The sequence below is a fragment of the Panthera onca genome, chromosome A2, assembly GCF_046562875.1.
Source record: "Panthera onca isolate mPanOnc1 chromosome A2, mPanOnc1 haplotype 2, whole genome shotgun sequence".
Taxonomy (NCBI): domain Eukaryota; kingdom Metazoa; phylum Chordata; class Mammalia; order Carnivora; family Felidae; genus Panthera; species Panthera onca.
This window is the reverse complement of record NC_138340.1, coordinates 83,049,456-83,063,507: the sequence shown is the minus strand read 5'-3', so window position 1 is coordinate 83,063,507 and position 14,052 is coordinate 83,049,456. Positions and strand designations below refer to the sequence as shown.

At 34.8% G+C, this 14,052-nt stretch overlaps 1 protein-coding gene across 6 annotated transcripts in view; it reads left to right on the top strand.

The window, feature by feature from the left end:
- Positions 1-14,052, top strand: part of MAGI2 (membrane associated guanylate kinase, WW and PDZ domain containing 2) — a 1,340,829-nt gene that overhangs the window by 694,416 nt on the left and 632,361 nt on the right. The window lies entirely within an intron of this gene.

The window sequence follows — 14,052 nt, the reverse complement described above, 5'->3', positions numbered from 1 at the left end:
TTTACAAGACTAGGACCTAAGAGAGCCAGCCCACTTTGCTCTTGAGGGTGACCACACATATTATGTATTCCCCCTAAAGAATCCTAGCATTCAGTTAGTGGGAAAAAATATGATGATAACTCATTATATTCAATTTCAGTACATGCTGTATATAATACCCAAATAATATTGCAGAAGATTATGTATATATAGAAGATTATGTACATAAACATTAATCCATGTTAATGGTCCTAGGCTATTCCTGTCAGTTGAAAGACCTTAGGGAACTATAAACACTTCATTATTTTTCAGGTGGTATGGAACAGTCATCCAGAGAGGATGGCTGGAAAAAACACTCAAATACACATTTCCAGTTGTTTTTGTTTTATGTCTCTGTCTAAAATACAAAGATAGGTGAAAGAAAATCCCAATCTAACTATTTGCTTTTGATCTGGTTTTCTTAAATGTCTAATCACCAGTTTCACTGATTTTCTCACTGGTTCCTTAACTAAATTGGCCTTGTTGACCTCACTGAGTTGTTTGCTTGGTTGATTGCTTCTGCATTCAGCAAGACATATAGAGAACTGACACATCTAGGCCCTGATCCAGGGCCCAACTTCCTTATGGTTTCATTAAAATGAAAGTGCCATATCTCAGAGTACACTTTGCCCTCATTGGTATTGCTTCTTAGGCTTTAGTGTATTGCTTTAGATTGTTGTCTGTGCATCCTCCTGCCTGTCTTTTGTAAGTGTAAATCAAAAACATAGGATTTTCTCTTTGGAAATCATTTGTCCTTCACTTCATCATAATGACTCTGTCATTTTGTACACTTTGTGTATTTGACAAGGATCTCTCTTTAATACAAACTTTGTAAATGGCATGTGTGTCACTATTAGGTTATTGCTGTGCTCATTTAATATTGTAACTTCTTTTAAATATATAAAATATTTGATATTCAGATATAATCTTTTTAAATGTCCAAATCACTGATTTCATTTATTGAACAAATATTTACTAAAAGCATGGCGTGTTCCGGGCATTGGATTAGATAGATGCTGGGAGTTGACAGATGAAAAAGATTTGGTTATTGATTTCTAGGAGATTGGTCTAATGTCTAATGGGGCAAATAGGCATGTAAACAATTACAGAAAAATATGGTGACTGCTATAATATCGATATATAACAGGTGCTGTAAGAATACAGAAGTAGGGCACCTGGGCACCTGACTCTACTAAGGGGATAAGGGATGTTGAGGAAAAGTAGAAAAAAGTCAAAAGGGAATGATGAATAATGGAGGTGACATCTGAACTGAAATTTGAAGAGTAGAATTTCATAGAATTTCATGGATGAGGACAGAGAAAGGGCAATGTGGATGCATTTAACTCTTCATTACTAGTCTAATCACATCATTGGTTAGTAGTTAGGCAAGGATACATGAATGAAGTGGTATTTTGAATGTAAATTATTTTAGCTTGGAAATGTAACTGTTACATCATTAGATCAGAGAAGCTACTTGGAGTATTTATTTTGGTGGGGGAAGGGGGGTCTTTTTAATATTTTTTAAAGTTTATTTATTTTTGAGAGAGAGAGACAGAGCGTGAGTAAGGGAGGGGCAGAGAGAAAGAGGGAGACACAGAATCCGAAGCAGGCTCCAGGCTCTGAGCTGTCAGTACAGAGCCTGATGCGGGGCTCAAACCCACGAACAGTGAGATCATGACCTGAGCCAAAGTCGGATGCTTAACCAACTGAGCCACCCAGACACTCCAGGAGAGGTCTTTTTAAAAATGGCATAAAGCCTCCCTCTTTTCCTAACTTGCAATGTTATCTGTATTTTAGAATGATAGGTTACAATAAAATGATGAGATAACTCAAAACCTCTGGCCGTTTATTTCTTACTTTGATAAGAAATAATTATTCTGACAACATGGTTAAATCCTTGTAGTGAGTCCCTGTAAAGACTATGATTGTTGGAACTGTCCCATGACTGGGTGGGACTTTATATTGATGAGGACTTTGGCATCTTATCACTCAAGCAATCAGAAAAAAATTCAAGAACATTCTACATGCAGTTGTGATCTAGGTACTGAGAAAGATATGGGTTAACTTACTTTTATTTGTTTGTTTGTTTGTTTGTTTGTTTATATATTGTTCTATATATAAGAGAAGTTAAAATCTTAAACAAGCACAGCCCTAACTACTTAACCTAATCATGTTACTCATATCTTTCTTTTCATGGAGTTTATAATTTCCACAACCATTATTGGGCATAGACACATGAAGAAATTACTAAAAAGGCAAGTCAATAAAGAGTAGATGTCACATAAATTGAATTGGTTGACTATGTAACTTATTATACAAACTATAGGATTTGGGGAAGGAAGAAGCTACATTTATTAATGCACAAGGACACCAGGAATATCTCAAGGCTATATTGGGCAAACCTCGTCATCCTCCAAAGTGTATGGTTCCTTCTACAGTTGAATAATACATATAATAAATAACTCTTGGAACAATTGGAAGTATCATTCAGAATGGAAGACTAGGCAAAATGTTGGTTGGCTGAAGAATGAGAAAGCCTTTTCATTCATGAGTGGTATTGTGAACAACAATATTGTCAATACTGCCTCTTTGGGCTCCATTAGACCAGTTGTAGTTTTTTAGTACTTGAACTTGAATATGACTTTTTCTTTTGCCTCATTCTTGGAAGTTGCCTATGTGTCTCAGGCCTGCCCATGTCCAGGATGCAAACTTTGGTTCTGTCTTTGATGTCTGTGTTCTGATGGCGTAGACCAGTCCTGCCTCCCAACACTCATCTAGGTCCCCAGACTTTGTACCAGACAGAGTACGAGGACCGCTGCACGACTGTGAGGGATAATCAGACGTTATTCACTTTAAGCACCTCTGGATGCCATATTTCTTATTTGTAAAATCAGAGGATTGGAATAGATGATGTCATACATGCCAAGTATTCTCATTTTCTAATAGAAGAATTCCCAGTAAATCCATAATATCTCCCATGGGAAGATTTCCTATCTCAAAAACTATGTGAGGTTGCAAGTGGTAACCATTAAACAGAGTCGTGCATTTAGACAAAGTAATTGGTTGATAAATACTTGTTTGGCTGATGAAACCAAGGGCCAAGCTCCACATAACCACATGACTAACTCATTTAAGCTAATTTCCTTAAACATTATGCTTATTAAATGATGCTTTCATTTTAAAAACCTTTTTTTATTTAAAAAGTAAGAATGCATAAGAAATGTGCTTTAATATTGCCATATAACTTTTGCCACTATAAAATAGACAAAGACAGCCAACCATACACTTATATGTGTTATACATATATAAAGCTTTTATATAAAAGTATAACATAACATTAATGAAGAGACATAGTAGAGCCAGATCAATGCAACAGCATACAGATAATAGAATGGCATGGACTTGATATTTATTACTATACTGCAAATATGATTTATTTAGAACTATGATCCAAGCTAAGATCCAATAATGGGAAGTCACAGGAAAAGAGAACATTTATTCCCAAATCTCCCCTTATATTTTCCTCTTAGTCTACTATGTTTAATGAAAAGATAAAAATGAGAGAGAAGAATGAAGAAGGGAAGGGTAATGGGAAGCTAATGAAAAAGTTGAGAAAAATCCTCTAAACTGAGTTTTGCTGCCTCAAACCTGGGGAAATTATATTAAAGCATCTAAAATAAAAGGCGATCATTGCTTTTAGTTGCCTACTTTAATTACTACATGGAGCATAACATTTTAAAGCAAGAAAATGTTCTATTTGTTTAGTAAGACAATGCCTCAATATGTTTGGCAAGAAAGCAACTATTAAATACATACTCATTATTAGGGTGGTTATTATCCTAAAAGGACTAACACAAAATTAAAATGCATTGACTCTAACATTCATATAATATCCATGTTCATCACAGAACCACATGTCTCTAGGGGTACTAAGCATGATTAGGGATAATGCAATATCCTTGCCTTATAAAAAAACAAAAACCAAAACATCATTTTTTAAAAGTGTACTCATAAAATACTGACTATGTGTTAAAATAAATTTTGACACTGGATTGGAATGAAATAATGTCTGTTGTCTTCCATTTAAATCTTGCTTCTTTAGCATTTAGCAACAATGGCCACACAGATATATACTTTAAAAAATAAAAGACGGTATCAGAGAAAAATTAATTTTGCAAGCTGGCTTTCCCAATAAATCAGTTCTTCAAAATGAAAAGAGTAATTCCTGGAGTATACAGAATAACAAGAACTCAGAAATATGAGGTGGCTTCTTAAATTAGAAAAGGCCTGAATCACCAAGAAAGTAGTATGAGAATATAATTCTTATTTGTTCAAGTCTAGCAAAAACCATATCCCTAAAACTTCTAACTGGTGCTCTAAAATATACCATATTCTTAAATCGTAAGGAACTGATCTGTAAAATAATCTATAGCTTGAAGAGGGAATGAGCCAATTTGTGTATAATACTATTTGACTTTTGGATGAATCCTGTAATCCTGTCCTCAGGTACACCATTGATATATTCTGCACCTCTAATTAAACTTCATTTCCATTTGGAAAATAAGAACGATGATGTTTATAAACCCAGGGTTGTTTACAACCTCTTGAGGTCATGATTTATTGTGTGTCTTTCATGTCTAGTGCCTTACAATTTATAAACAGACTTCACATATATTACCTCCTCTGTAAAGAAGCATTGATATATATGTATATATATAATATATATACGCACACACACACATATACACACACCAAGAAATTCTTCGGTGAGATATATATATATATATATATATATATATATATATATATGTGTGTGTGTGTGTGTGTGTATACATATATATATATATATGTATATATACACACATGTATAGTAAACCTTGGATTGCAAGTAATTTGTTCTGCGAGTGTTCTGCAAGATGAGCAAACATTTCTAATGAATTTTAACTTGATAAACAAGTGATGTCTTACAATACGAGTAGTACTCGAACATCACAAGATCACAACTGAGCCAATGGTTCTTGAAATTCATTTTGACATACAAGCATGTTTCCAGAACAAATTATGCTCACAAACCAAGGTTTTACTGCATATGTATATGTATATGTATATGTATATGTATATGTGTGTGTGTGTGTGTGTGTGTGTGTGTGTGTGTGTAACACTGGAGCAAAGCCTACTCTGAGTTCTCTTTGATACATTTATTTATTTATTTATTTGTTTATTTATTTATTTGTTTGGAGAGAGTGATAGCAAGTGTGAATGGGGGAGGGGAATAGGGTGTGAGAGAGACAGTTTAAGCAGGCTCCTTGCTCAGCATGGAGCTCCTTGTGAAACTTGATCTCATGATCTTGAGCCATATGTGGGGCTTGATCTCACAATGGCAAAGTCATGGCCTGAGCTGAAATCAAGAGTCGGAGGCTTAACCAACTGAGCCACCCAGGCACCCTCTTTGATGCTTTTAAATTCTGCATCTTGATGAGATAAACATCTGTAACAATCTAAAATGGCATTCCTTGTCTCCCTCCTTCCTTCCTTCCTCTTCCCTTCTGCCTCCATGCACTAGCTTGCACTTGCTGTCTCTTACTCATTCACTTTCTTACTTTCTTACTATTTTTCTACTGTATAAGAATCACATATCCCCAAGAACACCCCTCATAATTCTAATGTTTGTGGGGCCATGAAAAGATCAATGGCTCTTTTCACAGTCTGGATAGGGAATCAATTTGAGTGATAAATTTTTCTTAAGAGAACTAGTTACAAAAATAATGGGTGTGTTTTGCTTCTTTGAGGTAAATCTCAGCAATATGGAATTTAACTACTAGCTCATATGCACTTACTGACAGCCCTCTAAAGTTTCGAGTCTTTTTTGACCCAGGCTTGGATACTGCTGAAAATAAATTACTATAAGAGATAAAGATAATGATGTGTCATTTCAATTTAATTGGAGAGAACAAATTTTGTCCTAATTTTTTCCTTCTTTATTCAAATTTTACACATGGTTACTTTATTCTCTTCGGAGCTATTCATATTTCAGAAACATGCCAAATCATTTACTTGTTTCCCTGCCAAGCTCTCCATGTACATATTCAAAATATAATTCTAAACAGTCATGCCATTCCGGTTCCTTCTGTTTTAACCTTATAATAACTACATGGGATAAACTCTGCTAACCATCTATGATCTTTATTTTTTTAGTTTGTTCCCTTGGATTTTAGCATCCGGTGGTTGCATATCTCTTTTCTGATTTTGTTACATATAATTTCTTTCCTGATTATAGTTTCAATTTTTATAGTTTCCATTTTTATATAAAATAATTTAGTTAATTAAATATGTTTATGTTTTCAGGATGTTGAAGACAAAATTCTACATACAATGTGACGCAGTGGTAAATTGTCATTTGTAAGGCAATGTGGTAGAAGGAGTTTGGGCTGTTTCAGGCACAAAAATATATGAATCCCTGACTTAATCAGTTTCTGAACCTCTGTAAGCATGTTTTCGTAGCTCTTAAATGGGAGGAGTGCTTCACAGAGCTGTTGCAATGATCTCATTCTATTATATAGGTAAAAACTCTGAAGGGGCATCCATAGATAACAATTGCTGCAGCAAGACTCCTACATTTTTTTATGTCTGAAGGAAAACAAAAACAAAATAACTGTGGTTTGGTGTCATAGGAAGGAGGAATCCATTTCAAACTTAATTTCACTGTTTTACAGAAATTAATTTTGCTCATTTTCGTATGACATCTGGGTCTCCTCAGTAACTCATTTCTAGCTCACCAAGTCACTGGGCACCATGGTTAACAGTGAGAGCCTGGAGCCAGGCTGCAGGGCACAAATCAGTCTTCTGTTGCTTCCTAGCAGTGTGACTACAGACCACTTACCCAACTCTGTTTCAGCTAGTGAAGATAAGGGGGTTAGCAGGTACAGAGTACTTTATTCCTGGCACATAACAAATACTATGTAAGTGTTTTCTATTACTATAATTATTGCATTATATAAAAGCATAGACAAGCACACTTCAGACTGCTTCTTATTACTGTTACTTATAACCTCTCTTCATTATTTCAGTCATAAATTGCAAAGGTGAAACCAGAGGATTTTTAATTCATTTAAAAAATGATGCGGTAGACAAAGTTTTAAAGTAGAGAATACATGCATTTACCATGTGTTTACCTATCGAATTTGGAATGTTTAGTTTTGTAGCATTGATTTGGGAAAATCTGGGACCTCACACCTAGCATTTCACGCATAATAGACATGCCATAAATATTTGTTTTTGCTATAGATTACTTGAAATTCTTTCCACCTAGAGAAAATCCTGTTCTCTTTTGATTTAGGATCAGCCTACATGATGCCAAATGGTCTATTAACTAAACACTCTGCCGCACTACCATGTATAATAAAAATGCTTTACTGTTTGAATGGATTTTTCATTTATTTCCAGTTGAATTGGTACTATGCAAAAAAGCCACTCTCCTTATTAACTCTTAATTTACAAATTTTTATTGATATATAAAAGGTACAACAGAACAAAAGAACATTGCCTGCCCAACATTGACAATGCTCTGTATGGTGATGATTGGCCATTTTAATTTAAACCAGGAAGCTGTTTCTTAGTGCCTCCAGTGTACTGTTTGTGCTGCATTTGTAGTTGTTTTATGTATAGTGTTCACCAAATCATGTCCAATAAGTGCAAGATGATGAATATTTCAAAGTTTTGATAAGAAGGCTTATATAATTCTGGAAATGAAAATAGAAAATAAAAATGAGTATAGGGGTACCTGGGTGGCTCGGTCAGTTAAGCATCCGACTCTTGGTTTCAGTTCAGATCATGATCTCACAGTTTGTGTGTCAAGCCATGCCTACAGTGTAGAGCCTGCTTGGGATTCTCTCTCCCTCTCTCTCTGCCCCTCCCCTGCTCATTCTTTCTCTCTCTCTCTCTTTCTCTTTCTCTCTCTCTCAAAATAAATAAACTTAAAGAAAAGAAAAATGAATGTAATGGTAAATTTTACATGTCAACTCGATTGGGCGATGGGATGCCCAGATTTTTCTTCAGACATTATTCTGAGTGTGTCTATGAGGGTGTTTTTGAATGAGATTAACTTTGGAATGGTAGAATGAATAAAGCAGATTGTCCTCCCTTATCTGAGTAGCCCTCATCCAATCAGTTGAAGATCTGAGAAAAACAAAAAAGGGTAACTCTCTCTTAAGTAAAAGAGAACTGCCCCTGCCTGACTGGAGCTGGGACATCAGCCTTTTCCAGCCCTTGCTCCTGAGTGGAAACCTCAGGTCTTCTTAGGTCTGAAGCCTAAGTCTGTCAGACTAGAATTTATACCACTGGCTCTTTTAGTTCTGAGGCTTTTGGACTTGGACTGGAATTACACATGTCTCTGCTGGGTCTCCAGCTTGTCACCTGCGGATCTGAGGACTTAACTTCCATAATCATGTGATCCAATTCCATAAATAAATAAATAAATAAATAAATAAATAAATACACAATAAAAAATAAATAGATAAATAATCTGGTTTCCCTGGAGACCTTTGACAATATGATGACCAAAAGTGGTTGAAAACTTTAAAATATCACAAATGAAATTAGTTATTCACAAATTGTAATACTTTCTACATACACACATGTGAAATTTGCACTGTTTGTAATTGATAGTGATCAGTAAGTGGTGAAGCAGAGTGATTGGTAAAAGTTAAAAAAGAAACTCCGGGAGATTGGTTTTGACAATGGATGTTTAGCAAAATAATTTAGAAGTCCAAACATCCATTTCAAACTTTCATAGATTAAGCATAGTTGATGAATGTTGCTGCAAACCCTCAGGTGTTTCCATCAATTCTGGTTTTATTATGCTCTCACAACTCTGAGTCAGTGATAACAGGTCAGATCTTTTAAAAGAATGGTCCACAAGTTCTGGCGTGCACCAGAATCACCAGAATGGCTTTTCAAAATGCTGTTTGTTGGGCCCCAAACCAGTTTCTGATTCATTAGGCCTGGGGTGGGGCCCAACAATTGTGCTTGTCTGACAAATTCCCAGATAAAGCTGATGCTCCTGGCCTGTCCAAACCACACTTTTGGAGCCACTGTTCAATCTAAGGTGTTTCTTAAAACAACAGTATCATCAATCATGGTTGTCAGATACCTTAACAGGTTTTATTTAGATAGATGGAACTATTTTGGAAAAAGATCCTTGGTTGAATGGGAATCAACAGAAGGAAGACCATGTCTTCTTTTTCCTCTTGCATTCCTCTTGAATTCTTAATGCATTCCTCAAGCATTTAAAGGTTGGAAAGAACAATGGATATTTCTACATTGTGAAAATGCATTTTGGGAATTGCAAACTTAAACTTACCTCTTTAGTCACTTTGTACTTAAAGAACAATTAGAATCATGAATCACTTTTTGGAATCTGTTCATAAGTAGAGAAGCTGCTTTTTATGCACAACTTGAATTTAGCCTCCCAATTAATGTCATCACTTAGAAATATGGAGGTAAAGTAAGATATCTTTATTTTTATATTTCCTAGAGGTACTTCTAAATGTGTAGCTTCAATATTTGGTTTTCAATAATCACAGACTGGGTAAAGAAAAGCTGATAACCGTTTATATATATATATATATATATATATATATATATATATATATATAAACCCTTTATATATATATGTGTGTGTGTATATATATATACATATATACATATATATGTGTATATATATATATATACATATACACACGTATGTATATGTATATATATATATACGTATACATATACATATGTATACGTATATATATATATAGAGGCTCTAAATAGGGCATTTAGAATCTGAAAACAATAAGCATCAGATGGCTTCAGTTGTATTTACATTTCCTGTAGAATTCCTTCTTTATGCAGTGCCAAATGATTATAGTTAACTTTCATTTCCTTGGGGATTGATTTTCCAAGTTTGAGGGTACTTCTGTTTCATGTGGTCTTTCCTTTACCCCCTGGCTGGCTACAGGGAAATCAACCAATCTTGCTGCAAATAATAGCTTTGTTTTAAATGAGAAGTTGAAATTGCTTTTTGAAATGAAATTTGGGGCATGGCCATGGATTTCAGTTACACATGCTACCTCTGTCTTCTCCTATAGAAAATTAAGACTTGATTGTAATTGTTTTGCTCAGTATCCATTTAAATTTTTTTCCTTGTTGCTCTGAGGCAAGTATCTCCTTGGAGAGAGAGAGAGAGAAATTAAAAAGCCTAGTTATTAACTGTTTTCAAAGAAAAGAGATGTAATTAAACATTGTTGTGCAAGCCTAAAGAAGAAGCAAAGCACAGATAGGAAAGTGCTATGTAGTTTTCTGGAGATGAAAATTTGAGGGTCAACATAATCAGAATAACAGAAAGCAAATTGATCAAATGCATGAGGGTGATAATGGTAATTAGACTTGATAATCTTCCCCTAAAAATGCTCTGTCATTTGTTTTTACCTTGTAATGTCCTCTAAATGGAATCAGGATCAAGTGATCAACATTAAAATTTATTAGAAATTTCTGGGGTTATAGAGTTCAAAAAGAAAGCACTTTCGGCTTGGCTTTTACTTCATCCATTCTGTGCTGTTGTAAATAGTTGAATACATATTTTGAACCCCACTGGTCTAAGTAAGCATTTGATGAAATTTTTAGCAATGGATTGGAATATTCACAGACATATACCTATTTGACAAGTATAACTGAAAGGTTGGATAGCTGAGAAAGCACAGTTTGTTTTCTTTTCAAACTTGTTCTAAAGATCCAACTCTGTCCCTAAAATATGTTGTAGTTTAAAGCATGGTCTCCATGGTGTTTAAGAGTTTTAGTGGATCTTTCTGATCATTCACATTCCATAAAGAATGGCAGTCTACAGGTGTTAAGGAAACTTAAAATAGTGGAATATCACTAACCTCAGTTAAGATTCTGAAAATCTCACTTCTAGCCTTGACACAGTTATTATGTTTGTGACCCAGACAAGGCATTTTATCATTTTGATTTTTCAATCCACTCTGTTCTATCAACTAGCTTTAAGTTTTCCTTGGGAAAACCAGTCCCAGATGCTTTTTAAAATCACCCTAATAAGAGTGCTTGACTCTGTTTTGTTTACTGTATCCCACTGAGCTTGCCATCATATTCTACTATAACTTCTTGGTTAATTGTCAGTCTTTCTCACTAAACTGTGAGCTCCAAGAGGATATGGACCGTATTTCTTTGATTCATTATCATGTTGTCAGCATGTTTAAAGTTTAAAGTTTAAAGCAGTGCTTGGCATCTAATCGGTGCTCAATAAATATTGGTTATAGGAATAAATAATTGAATTAGTAAGGTAAAGGATGGTTCTTTCCATATACTTTCTTGATATTTAATCCCAGATACAATATGGGGTTCTTCTCTCTCTGTCTCTCTCTCCATATATATGTATATACAAATATATATTATGTATTTTTATATATATAATTATATATTCTAATATATATAATTACTTTGATATGATTATTCTAAGACTACTAAAATTCTAAAGCAGATTTTGTATTTGTTTTCAAGAACCTATATTCTTCATACAAGCCAAACAGCACAGTTTTCAAGTAACCCTTAAACTCCAAACCTTGAGATGTTCATAAAGTTTATGGAGGAACTAAAAAGCTCAGGTCACTTTTAACTCCCTGCTCCAAACAGATCATGAATGTACAAGGTACATCCAGGCAAATCATGATGCATTTTAATAGATACTATTTCTTCACCCTTTGCCCTACCTACCTTCTTTCCCTGCTTTGCTGTCTTTGACTTTTTTCCCATTTTTGGACTTTCTCATCCACTGTTAAAGAGGAGCTGTCCTATATACATTTAATGTCAAATAGCTATTTGTAACACATTCCAAGTAGTGCTTTTATTTCGTATTTCAAAATTGTTTTTCTTTCAAGTTTGAATACAGCTTTTTGAAAAGCATTTGATACCATATATCAAGATTCTTACAAGTATAATCAGTAATTTCAATTCTAGGAATTTAAGGAAATAATCAGAAACATGGACAGAAATTTGACTCTCTTCATTGCAACACTGTATACTGAGGGAAATGATTAGGTAAAATAGAATATATTAGTAGTGTGCAGTGATCAAAATCATGCTTATGAAGAAATTTTATGCCTCTGAAGAATTTACATATAGTTTGATCATATCTAAATATCAAATTATATTCCTAGAATAAAGTGTGGGTGAATGAATCACGGAAGAACATGTCCCTCTTAATATTTTTCATTATGAAGCTGTAATATTCTTGAAATCATAGAAATTACTTTAAATAAAAAGTGCTTTCAGTTTTGGGGATGCTGGGTGGCTCAGTTGATTAAGTGCCTGACTCAATTTTGACTCAGGTCATAATCTCACAGTTCATGAGGTTGAACCCTGCATTGGGCTCTGCACTAAGAGTGCAGAGCCTGCTTAGGGTTCTCTCTCTCCCTCTTACTCTCTGCCCTTCCCTGCTCCCTCTCTCTCAAAATAAATAAATAAACTTTTTAAAAAAAGGTCCAACTCTGTCCCTAAAATATGTTATAGTTTAAAATATGGTCTCCGTGGTGTTTAAGAGTTTTTTCCCATGTTTAGTGGATCTTTCTGATCATTCACATTCCGTAAAGAATGGCGGTCCACAGGTGTTAAGGAAACTTAAAATAGTGGAATATCACTAACCTCAGTGAAGAGTCTGAAGATCTCACTTCTAGCCTTGACATAGTTATTAGGTGGGTGACCTAGGGTGCTAAGGTGCCCCTTCGCATTTTTATTTCATTGAAAAGAATATATAAATATAGGCACTAACAATGCAGAGTAAAATTTTTTTTTTAAATGGTGCCTATATCATTTAAAGATAATTTAAAATGTTAACAATACTGTTCTCAATATTTTTAACAAAAAATTAATCAAAAGTAGAGAGAAATGAGTGCCCGAAGCTGTTTATCTTAGAATTATCTCTGAAAGTAAAAATACTTTAAATTATGGATGAATATCTAAAATAAAATTGATGTATATCAATGGCAATGGTAGTTATGACTACTGACAGTATAGGATGTTTCATTATAACGTTTGCTTTAAAAATTAAGTTCTGTGGTGCATGGGTGATTCAGTCAGTTAAGTGTTTGACTTCAGCTCAGATCATGATCTCATGGTCCGTAACTTCAAGCCCCACGTTGGGCTCTGTGCTGTCAGCTCAGAGCCTGGAGCTTGCTTTGGATTCTGTGTCTCCCTCTCTCTCCCTCCCCTGCCCATGCTCTGCCTCCCTCTCTCTCTTAAAAATAAATAAACATTGGAGCGCCTGGGTGGCTTAGTCGGTTAAGCGTCCGACTTCAGCTCAGGTCACAATCTTGCGGTCCGTGAGTTCGAGCCCCGCATCGGGCTCTGGGCTAATGGCTCAGAGCCTGGAGCCTGCTTCCGATTCTGTGTCTCCCTCTCTCTCTGCCCCTCCCCCGTTCATGCTCTCTCTCTGTCTCAAAAAATAAATAAACGTTAAAAAAAATATTTTTTTAAATAAAATAAATAAATAAATAAACATTAAGAACAAATTTTAATTCAATTCTATAATTTATGTGTGTCAATATTATAATTTTGTAAAATTTATGCATAGTCAAAGACAAAAAGGAAATGGGAGAATTAAAATCACATAAAATTAAATTGAAAGTTAGTGCCATATACTAGCGGTTGGTAACTACTGGTGAAGACAGAAGGAAAGAATGGTTGGTTGGTGTTGGGTAAATGTGGCTTCTCATTACTATGCCAGTATTCGTGGTTTGGAATGAAGGACAATGGACTGGTAGACTCAGTCTCTCAAGTAGCATTTGCATATTTTGCTCTCCAAGTGTTACAAACTGAAGGCTATAAAATATGATCGCAGAAATATGCTTCTCGCTTTATGGTAGCACTTGATGATTACTGCCATATCATTTCCATGAAAGCATCAGGAAAAGGTTTAAATGTATCTATTAGGTGTGCTGGTAGTAGCTTTACTATGATAAACTTTGCTATGATAAATAG